Raw genomic sequence first — 11,751 nt, 5'->3', positions numbered from 1 at the left:
TTTTCATTTCATTTCATTTTTCATTTCATCATTTATCATTTCATTTTTGTCAGCATCCAGGAATGAGATATGCACAAACTGGCCAACGTTTCGGTCCTAATATGGGACCTTGATCACGGCCTGGAGTAAGGTAAATACAATGCAATACATCAGGGTATTTTTACATGATAAATAGATTCATAGTCAATTCATAATATTTACAACAAAATTATGTCCAGTGTCTAATATACGGGGACACAGAGGATGGGTAAGACATTGTGAGGCAAAGCAATTTCCACTCATAGTGGCATCGTCAATAGTGGAGTTACACTTAGAGAAATACATAGACATATATAACTATATGCATCAGTGGATGACAATAGAAAAAATCAGCAGAAAAAATCAGCAGTAGCCGGGAAATCGATAAGCTTGGCAAGGTTCGGAGCTAGCAAACAAATGCAGAGTGGTGCAGGTCAACAGAGCGTCTCAAGGGTAGCGTGGACTGTAAGGTGTGGCATAGGTTATAGCATTTATCGGAAACTGGATGGCAGGTAATAATGAGGATAAGTATATACAGACAGAGGCAAATATACAGTATATAAGAGTCAGCAGAGTCATAGCCCAGTCATCTATGGGAATCTGTCTAGGGGTGCCGGTTGTATAAAGAGCATCAAAGGTGCAGGCAGAGCCGCGGGATTCGGGTAATTAGAAGCGTCTCATATTTACCTTAGTCTTGTCTTGCATGTTGCCTGTGGGATGCGCTGGTTTACACTGCGCTTGTGTCGCTTTTTAAGAATGCCGCTGGTACGGGCGAGCGTCCTACGTCAAAGCGTCCGGCCCCGTCGCGTGCATGACTTCAACGCGCAAGCGAGTGACGTCACTGCGGCAGCGGCGTACGTGCGCATGCGCAGTAGGCCGGCCGGGACCAGGGCTGGCATAATACTATTGGCAACCTGATCTAAACGATGAAAGGGGGTATCTCGACTGTCCAAACATAGATGAGTGTGGCGATAGTGGTCTCAAATGGCATATAAAGTGGCACAGTATGTCCCCTAGGAAAAAGGGGGGTTAAGACATACATTGGGGTATGTACATGGACCCAACCAGGGTAAAACACTTTCTAGCAGGCATAATATGTTCCATTATTAACTCTATGTAGCCAAGACAAATACCAGATGTCGGAACAGCACAATATACACTGCTCAAAAAAATAAAGGGAACACAAAAATAACACATCCTAGATCTGAGTTAATTAAATATTCTTCTGAAATTCTTTGTTCTTTATATAGTTGAATGTGCTGACAACAAAATCACACAAAAATAAAAGAATGGAAATCAAATTTTTCAACCCATGGAGGTCTGGATTTGGAGTCACACTCAAAATTAAAGTGGAAAAACACACTACAGGCTGATCCAACTTTGATGTAATGTCCTTAAAACAAGTCAAAATGAGGCTCAGTAGTGTGTGTGGCCTCCACGTGCCTGTATGACCTCCCTACAACGCCTGTGCATGCTCCTGATGAGGTGGCGGACGGTCTCCTGAGGGATCTCCTCCCAGACCTGGACTAAAGCATCTGCCAACTCCTGGACAGTCTGTGGTGCAACGTGACGTTGGTGGATAGAGCGAGACATGATGTCCCAGATGTGCTCAATTGGATTCAGGTCTGGGGAACAAGCGGGCCAGTCCATAGCATCAATGCCTTCATCTTGCAGGAACTGCTGACACACTCCAGCCACATGAGGTCTAGCATTGTCTTGCATTAGGAGGAACCCAGGGCCAACCGCACCAGCATATGGTCTCAAAAGGGGTCTGAGGATCTCATCTCGGTACCTAATGGCAGTCAGGCTACCTCTGGCGAGCACATGGAGGGCTGTGCGGCCCTCCAAAGAAATGCCACCCCACACCATTACTGACCCAATGCCAAACCGGTCATGCTGGAGGATGTTGCAGGCTGCAGAACGTTCTCCACGGCATCTCCAGACTCTGTCACGTCTGTCACATGTGCTCAGTGTGAACCTGCTTTCATCTGTGAAGAGCACAGGGCGCCAGTGGCGAATTTGCCAATCTTGGTGTTCTCTGGCAAATGCCAAACGTCCTGCACGGTGTTAGGCTGTAAGCACAACCCCCACCTGTGGACGTCGGGCCCTCATATTACCCTCATGGAGTCTGTTTCTGACCGTTTGAGCAGACACATGCACATTTGTTGCCTGCTGGAGGTCATTTTGCAGGGCTCTGGCAGTGCTCCTCCTGTTCCTCCTTGCACAAAGGCAGAGGTAGCGGTCCTGCTGCTGGGTTGTTGCCCTCCTACGGCCTCCTCCACGGTCTCCTGATGTACTGGCCTGTCTCCTGGTAGCGCCTCCATGCTCTGGACACTACGCTGACAGACACAGCAAACCTTCTTGCCACAGCTCGCATTGATGTGCCATCCTGGATAAGCTGCACTACCTGAGCCACTTGTGTGGGTTGTAGACTCCGTCTCATGCTACCACTAGAGTGAAAGCACCGCCAGCATTCAAAAGTGACCAAAACATCAGCCAGGAAGCATAGGAACTGAGAAGTGGCCTGGGGTCACCACCTGCAGAACCACTCCTTTATTGGGGGTGTCTTGCTAATTGCCTATAATTTCCACCTGTTGTCTATCCCATTTGCACAACAGCATGTGAAATTGTCACTCAGTGTTGCTTCCTAAGTGGACAGTTTGATTTCACAGAAGTGTGATTGACTTGGAGTTACATTGTGTTGTTTAAGTGTTCCCTTTATTTTTTTGAGCAGTGTATCTTTTGTTATATACTATGTACTATATGTTATTATATACTATATTTATACTACAGTCGTGGCCAAAAGTTTTGAGAATTACATAAATATTGGAAATTGGAAAAGTTGCTGCTTAAGTTTTTATAATAGCAATTTGCATATACTCCAGAATGTTATGAAGAGTGATCAGATGAATTGCATAGTCCTTCTTTGCCATGAAAATTAACTTAATCCCCAAAAAAACTTTCCACTGCATTTCATGGCTGTCAGTAAAGGACCTGCTGAGATCATTTCAGTAATCGTCTTGTTAACTCAGGTGAGAATGTTGACGAGCACAAGGCTGGAGATCATTATGTCAGGCTGATTGGGTTAAAATGTCAGACTTGACATGTTAAAAGTAGTGATGAGCGGGAGGTGCCATATTCGATTTCGCGATATTTCGCGAATATTCGCACGAATATTCGTGTTATATTCGTCGAAATCGAATATTCGCAATTATTCCAATTATCGCGAAATTTTTTTTTCGCATATTGCGAAAATTTATCTTGATAGTATAAGGCAACGTTCCTATGCTAATGACTATGGCTAGGCTAATATGTGTATTTTACGAAATTTCGTAATATTGCTCTAACTTCGTCTCTTAGAATATTACGAATATTCTAAAAGACGAAGTTAGAGCAATATTAAGAACATTTGCAAAAGTCGAAATTGCGATGCGAGTAATATAACACGAAATAGTCGCATGAAGATTTCAACTTAGCACAGCTATATTCCATATTCTAGCCTAATATGGAATATAGCTGTGCTAAGTTAGCACTGCTATATTCCATATTAGGCTAGAATATGGAATATAGCTGTGCTAAGTTGAAATCTTCATGCGACTATTTCGTGTTATATTACTCGCATCGCAATTTCGACTTTTGCAAATGTTCTTAATATTGCTCTAACTTCGTCTTTTAGAATATTCGTAATATTCTAAAAGACGAAGTTAGAGCAATATTACGAAATTTCGTAAAATACACATAGATTGTATTTAAGCTAATATACTGCTATAGTAATAATTTTTAATAGTGTACATATTTTACAAAACTTAGGTTCAGAAGAGGCAAAAAAAAATTACAGGAAAAAAAAGGGATTATAGCACTATATTAGCTAAATTACAATCTATATGTGTATTTTACGAAATTTCTTAATATTGCTCTAACTTCGTCTTTTAGAATATTCGTAATATTCTAAGAGACGAAGTTAGAGCAATATTACGAAATTTCTAAAAGACGAAGTTAGAGCAATATTAAGAAGATTTGAAAAAGTCGAAATTGCGATGCGACTTATACAACACGAAATTTTCGCATGAAGATTTCAACTTAGCACTGCTATACTCCATATTCTAGCCTAATATGGAATATAGCTGTGCTAAGTTAGCACTGCTATATTCCATATTAGGCTAGAATATGGAGTATAGCAGTGCTAAGTTGAAATCTTCATGCGAATATTTCGTGTTATATTACTCGCATCGCAATTGCGACTATTGCGAAATTTCGTAAAATACACATATAGATTAGATTGTAATTTAGCTAATATGGAATATAGCAGTAAGTTGAAAACGCCACTGACTGGAGCAGCCAGGAAGCCAGGAATCCAAAGGACAGGTAAGAACAATTTTAGGGAAGTGGGAAAGAAAAAAATATAATAAAAAAAAAAAGAAAAAAAACGAATATTCTATTTCGCGAATATATAGAACGATATTCTAAATATTCGCGAAATCTCGAAATTGCGATATTCGAGAAAAAAATTCGCAATTCGAATATTCGCGCTCAACACTAGTTAAAAGGAGGGTGATGCTTTAAATCATTGTTCTTCCATTGTTAACCATGGTGACCTGCAAAGAAACGCGTGCAGCCATCATTGCGTTGCATAAAAATGGCTTCACAGGCAAGGATATTGTGGCTACTAAGATTGCACCTCAATCAACAATTTATAGGATCATCAAGAACTTCAAGGAAAGAGGTTCAATTCTTGTTAGGAAGGCTTCAGGGCGTCCAAGAAAGTCCAGCAAGCGCCAGGATCGTCTCCTAAAGAAGATTCAGCTGCGGGATCGGAGTGCCACCAGTGCAGAGCTTGCTCAGGAATGGCAGCAGGCAGGTGTGAGCGCATCTGCACGCACAGTGAGGCGAAGACTTTTGGAAGATGGCCTGGTGTCAAGAAGGGCAGCAAAGAAGCCACTTCTCTCCAAAAAAAACATCAGGGACAGATTGATCTTCTGCAGAAAGTATGGTGAATGGACTGCTGAGGACTGGGGCAAAGTCATATTCTCCGATGAAGCCTCTTTCCGATTGTTTGGGTCATCTGGAAAAAGGCTTGTCCGGAGAAGAAAAGGTGAGCGCTACCATCAGTCCTGTGTCATGCCAACAGTAAAGCATCCTGAGACCATTCATGTGTGGGGTTGCTTCTCATCCAAGGGAGTGGGCTCACTCACAATTTTGCCCAAAAACACAGCCATGAATAAAGAATGGTACCAAAACACCCTCCAACAGCAACTTCTTCCAACAATCCAACAACAGTTTGGTGAAGAACAATGCATTTACCAGCACGATGGAGCACCGTGCCATAAGGCAAAAGTGATAACTAAGTGGCTCGGGGACCAAAACGTTGACATTTTGGGTCCGTGGCCTGGAAACTCCCCAGATCTTAATCCCATTGACAACTTGTGGTCAATCCTCAAGAGGCGGGTGGACAAACAAAAACCCACTAATTCTGACAAACTCCAAGAAGTGATTATGAAAGAATGGGTTGCTATCAGTCAGGAATTGGCACAGAAGTTGATTGAGAGCATGCCCAGTCGAATTGCAGAGGCCCTGAAAAAGAAGGGCCAACACTGCAAATACTGACTCTTTGCATAAATGTCATCTAATTGTCGATAAAAGCCTTTGAAACGTATTAAGTGCGTGTAATTATATTTCACTACATCACAGAAACAACTGAAACAAAGATCTAAAAGCAGTTTAGCAGCAGACTTTGTGAAAACTAATATTTGTGTCATTCTTAAAACTTTTGGCCACGATTGTAGTACGACTATGGTAAAACTGTCAATATTATACTGTATATTGTATATTATACGACTATGGTATATCTCATACTACCTGGTTGGGATGGACTTTATGAGTCATTTTGTCTGTGGGATGTAAAGGAGAAAATATGGTATTAATAAACATATCATAACAAGTTGAGGATATAGGTATTAACAAGTAATAGAGAAAGATATTATGAAGCTATAGTGTCCTATCCTATATATCTTCCGATATGGTGGTATAGATCTGGTAGTATCATCACGATGTACAAAAGTCAAAGTCCCTATTCATACCATTAGGAGAAAGGGTATTGAGTTCAAAGATCCAGAAAGATTCGCGTTCTTTGAGACGCGCAATCTGGTTCCCACCTCTTCTTCCAGCGGGTATTTGTTCCAATATTTGAAACCTGAGCTGACTAATCTGGTGTTTTGCAAGAGAGAAGTGATGTGGGATAGGTTGTTCTGTTCTATTGCAACGGATATCGGATTTATGTTTGGAGATTCAGTCACGTATATTCTGAGTTGTTTCTCCCACATAAGCCAGGCCGCAGGGACATTTAATGAGGTACACTACAAACAAGGAGTTACAGGTGAAGAAATGTTTTGAGTAGTATATTTTGCCCGAGCGGGGATGTGTGATACGATTCCCTTTGATTACATTGGTGCATTGGGCACAGTGTAGGCATGGGTATGTGCCTGTTTTTTTCGGGGCTAGGGTGGTTTGTTGTAGTGTGGGTTTGAGTGGGCCTATATCAGCATGCACTAATTTGTCTTTGAGATTGTTTGGCCTCCTATAGCACATACTGAGTGGATGTTTGAATTCATTGACCTCGGGGTAGGACTGTTGGAGGAGGGGCCAGTTTTTTTTGACAATCGATTGGATCTTGGGAACAAAAGGGTGGTAAGTCATCACTAGGGGGACGCGTGGTGGGGACACGGTCTTAGGTGGTATAAGTTCTGTAGATGTGGCTATTGAAAGTTCTTTTGTAAGTAGAGAGGTGGGGTAACCCCTGTCTTGGAATTTTTGGGCCATTTCTGTAAGACGCTGTTTTCTCAGAGTAGGATTTCCTACGACCCTAGATACTCGTTTGAACTGTGAGCGGGGTAGAGATTTTTTTGTGTACTTTGGGTGGCAGCTGGAATAATGTAACAAGGTATAATGTAACAAGGTGTTGCGGTCAGTAGGTTTGGTGTATAGGTCAGTGGTGAGGGTGCCCGCCTCCATTTTAAGAACGACCGTATCTAGAAAGCTAATGGATAGCAAATCGGTGTGGGAGGTCAGGGTCCTGGCTATTAATGTATTCTGTGAATTCGGTAAATGAGTTGGCATCACCGTGCCAAATACAGAAGACGTCGTCGATGTAACGATGCCAAATTTTGGCGTGGGTCTGGAAAAGAGAATGTGTGTAAACTAAGTCCTCCTCAAATTTTGCGTACGGCGGCGCTACGTTGGCCCCCATAGCTGTTCCCCGTTGCTGTAAGTAGAAATCATCCCTGAACATAAAATAGTTGTTCTCAAGTACAAATCTAAGTAGATCTGTGCAGAACCTTTGGGTATCTGTGGAGTAGTCAGAGGTAGTCAGAAGCGCTGCAACGGCCTGGATGCCCTTGTCATGTGAAATTGAGGTGTAAAGACTATTGACGTCTAGCGTTATCAGTAGGTCCTCAGGAGTGATGTTAGTAGTGTTGAGGATAATAGATAGGAAATGTGATGTATCTAATAGGAAGGAACGTGTCTTTTTCACTAGTGGAGTCAGAATTTTTTCAAGAAGGATAGACAGGGAAGAGAGTATGGAGTCTGTGGAGGCCACAATGGGTCTGCCTGGTGGGTTGGATAAGTTCTTGTGTATTTTGGGTAGTGTGTAAAAAACTGGGGTGACTGGATTTTCGTTGGTGAGGAACGTGTAAGTGGCCTTATCAATGGTACCTATCTGGAGGTGGTCATCAAGGAAACTACCGATTTCTTTTTTAATGCGGAAGAGGGGGTTAAGTGTCACCTTTTTGTAAGTGGAGACATTAGCCAATTGCCGTCGAATTTCGGCTATGTAGGCTGTGGTGTCCATTACCACAATGGCTCCCCCTTTGTCTGCTGGTTTGATGGTTATTGATTTGTCATCTTGGAGAAATCTAAGTGCCATATGTTCCTCACTTTTCAAATTTTGGGGAGTATGTATAACGCCTGTTTTAAGGTCATTTATGTTCTTGTTAATCTCATTTTGTACGAGATTAATAAATGTTTCTGCAGCGTGACAATGTTTAGGGGGCATGAATTTACTTTTATTGTTAAGGTTTAAGGATTTTAAGGAAAGTTCTGTGGTGGTAGTAGGTATTAGAACCGGTGACGGCACTGGTGACTGTGTGGAGAAATGTGCCTTGAGTCGTATAGATCTGTAAAATCTTTGCAGTTCCTGTTCAAGTGTGAAGCGGCGTAGGTTACCATAGGGGCAAAAGGATAGACCTTTTGAGAGTATGTTGAGTTCAGCAGGGGATAATGTGCGTGAGGCAATGTTCACAATTATGTTCCTACCTGGGAGCGAGTCTGGATGCCCGTTTGATTGCGGTCTTCTTCTCCCGGGTCGGTATCCACGTCTGTGGAAAAAACGTTGGTTGCGGTAGTTGGATGGTCTGTCGCTTCCTGAAGAGGAGGATGCGTATTCTAGGAAGGAGGAGTAATCGGAGCCCTTGGAGGTACTTTGCCATTGCCAACGGTAGATCTTCTGTAAATGGTAGTCTTCAGAGTCACGGATAAATTTATTTCGCTTGGTATTTTCTAGGAATTTCCGGTGTTCTTCTAAAATGTTGCCGGTCTTCTTCTTGAGCTCGGACCACTCGTCGGATGAGATTGTAGAAACCAGTTGAGTTTCGATAGCCGTTAGTTTTTCTTGTGATTCTTTAATTGATTGTTGTAGGAATTCTATGCTTAGAACAATAATGTCCAAAGAACATTTGTTGATAATGGACTCAAATTTAGTGCAGTATTCAGTGTTTGAAGGAAAGAGAGTCGGACGGAGATGAACTTGTAGGCCCCTTGGGATTTTCTTTTGCCTGTGGTACTCTGCCAATGTTGTGCAGTGTAATTCAGCGGAGAGTAGCTTTTTAGATTCGTGTTCCCAGTCACGTGATTTTAATTCACTGTGTGAAATGTGTAGGAAATTGCTAGATGCGTTCACCCGGGAAACGATCTCCTCTGCGATTGCATTATCGTATGAAAAGGTAGTTGAAGACATTTGGAGGGTGCTCAGTCACAAAATTCATACATAGAAACATAGAAACATAGAATGTGTCGGCATATAAGAACCATTTGGCCCATCTAGTCTGCCCAATATATCTGAATACTATGGATAGCCCCTGGCCCTATCTTATATGAAGGATAGCCATATGCCTATCCCATGCACGCTAAAACCCCTTCACTGTATTTGCAGCTACCACTTCTGCAGGAAGGCTATTCCATGCATCCACTACTCTCTCAGTAAAGTAATACTTCCTTATATTACTTTTAAACCTTTGCCCCTCTAATTTAAAACTGTGTCCTCTTGTGGTAGTTTTTCTTCTTTTAAATATGCTCTCCTCCTTTACCGAGTTGATTCCCTTTATGTATTTAAAAGTTTCTATCATATCCCCTCTGTCTCTTCTTTCTTCCAAGCTATACATGTTAAGGTCCTTTAACCTTTCCTGGTAAGTTTTTTCCTGCAATCCATGTACTAGTTTAGTAGCTCTTCTCTGAACTCTCTCTAGAGTATCTATATCCTTCTGGAGATATGGCCTCCAGCACTGCACACAATACTCCAAGTGAGGTCTCACCAGTGTTCTGTACAGCGGCATAAGCACTTCACTCTTTCTACTGCTTATCTCTCCCTATACATCCAAGCATTCTGCTGGCATTTCATGCTGCCCTATTACATTGTCTTCCCACCTTTAAGGCTTCTGAAATAATTACTCCTAAATCCCTTTCCTCAGATACTGAGGTCAGGACTGTGTCAAATATTCTATATTCTGCCCTTGGGTTTTTACGCCCTAGGTGCATTATCTTGCACTTATCCACATTAAATTTCAGTTGCCAGAGTTCTGACCATTCTTCTAGTTTTCCTAAATCCTTTTCCATTTGGCGTTTCCCTCCAGGAACATCAACCCTGTTACATATCTTTGTGTCATCAGCAAAAAGACACACCTTCCCATCGAGGCCTTTTGCAATATCACTTATGAAGATATTAAACAAAATTGGTCCCAGTACAGATCCCTGTGGAACCCCACTGGTAACATGACCTTGTTTTGAATGTTCTCCATTGACTACAACCCTCGGTTGTCTGTCACTCAGCCACTGCCTAATCCACTCAACAATATGGTAGTCCATGCTCAATGACTGCAGTTTATTGATAAGTCTTCTATGTGGGACAGTGTCAAAAGCCTTACTAAAATCTAGATATGCGATGTCTACTGCACCTCCACCGTCTATTATTTTAGTCACCCAGTCAAAAAAATCTATAAGATTTGTTTGACATGATCTCCCTGAAGTAAACCCATGTTGTTTTTCATCTTGCAATCCATGGGATTTTAGATGTTCCACAATCCTATCCTTTAATAGGGTTTCCATTAATTTGCCTACTATTGATGTCAGACTCACTGGTCTATAGTTGCTCGATTCCTCCCTACTACCTTTCTTGTGAATGGGCACGACATTTGCCAATTTCCAATCTTCCGGGACGACTCCTGTTACTAATGATTGGTTAAATAAATCTGTTAGCGGTTTTGCCAGCTCACCACTAAGCTCTTTTAATAATTTTGGGTGTATCTCATCAGGCCCCTGTGACTTATTTGTCTTCACCTTAGACAGCAAACTTAGAAAATCTTCCTCTGTAAAGATACATGCATCAAATGATTTATTAGTCATCCTTTCTAGTGGAGGTCCTTCTCCTTTTTCTTTTGTAAAAACTGAACAGAAGTATTCATTAAGGCAGTCGGCTAGCCCTTTATTCTCTTCTACATACCTTCCGTCCTTTGTTTTTAATTTAGTTATTCCTTGTTTTAATTTCCTTTTTTCATTTATATATCTGAAGAATGTCTTATCCCCTTTTTTCATAGACTGAGCTAGTTTTTCTTCTGCCTGCGCTTTAGAAGTTCTTATAACTTGCTTGGCCTCTCTCTGCCTAATCTTGTAGATTTCCTTATCTTCATTGCTCTGGGTTTTTTTATAATTACAAAATGCTAGCTTTTTATTTTTAATGATTTGGGCCACTTCTGCTGAGTACCACAGTGGTCTCTTCCTTTTTTTGCTTTTACTGACAAGTCTAATGCAATTTTCAGTTGCCTTCAATAATGCACCTTTTAAGTAGTCCCATTTCTCCTGGACTCCATGTAATCCGTTCCAGTCTGATAAGGACTCATTTATGACTAATTTCATTTTTGAAAAGTCTGTTTTTCTAAAATCTAAAACTTTTGTTTTTGTGTGGTGGGACTCTTTCACAGTTCTTATATTAAACCACACTGACTGGTGATCACTAGATCCCAAGGTTTCGCCTACAATGACATCATATACCGAATCCCCATTTGTGAATACCAAATCCAAAATGGCCTCCCTCCGGGTTGGCTCCTCAACCACTTGTTGTAGAGATAACCCCAGTAGGGAATTTAGAATATCTGTACCCCTGGTAGAACTTGCTATTTTGGTTTTCCAGTTTATATCTGGAAGATTGAAATCTCCCATAATGATAACTTCTCCTTTCATTGTCATTTTAGCTATTTCTTCAACTAGTAGATCATCTAGTTCTTTAACTTGACCAGGTGGTCTATATATCACACCTACACGAGTTACTGCATGGTTAGCAAACTGCAACGTAACCCAAACTGACTCTATGTTGGCCTCACCAACTTGTATTAGGTTCGATTTAATGCTATCTTTCACATACAGGGCCACTCCTCCTCCTTTCTTGCCTTCTCTGTCTCTTCTGTATAA

General features: G+C 41.5%; 1 long non-coding RNA gene across 1 annotated transcript; it reads right to left on the bottom strand.

Annotated features, from left to right (window-relative positions):
* Positions 1–376: 376 nt before the first annotated feature.
* Positions 377–8,362, bottom strand: LOC121008509. Its single transcript, XR_005780588.1, has 3 exons — positions 8,329–8,362; positions 5,875–5,906; positions 377–481 (listed from the first exon to the last, which is right to left on the bottom strand). It is a non-coding gene; the product is annotated as an uncharacterized LOC121008509 (long non-coding RNA).
* Between the last annotated feature and the right edge of the window lie 3,389 nt (positions 8,363–11,751).

Source organism: Bufo bufo, chromosome 7, assembly GCF_905171765.1.
Source record: "Bufo bufo chromosome 7, aBufBuf1.1, whole genome shotgun sequence".
NCBI classification, from domain to species: Eukaryota; Metazoa; Chordata; class Amphibia; order Anura; family Bufonidae; genus Bufo; species Bufo bufo.
The sequence above is the reverse complement of the archived record's forward strand: the minus strand, read 5'-3'. Positions and strand labels throughout refer to the sequence as shown.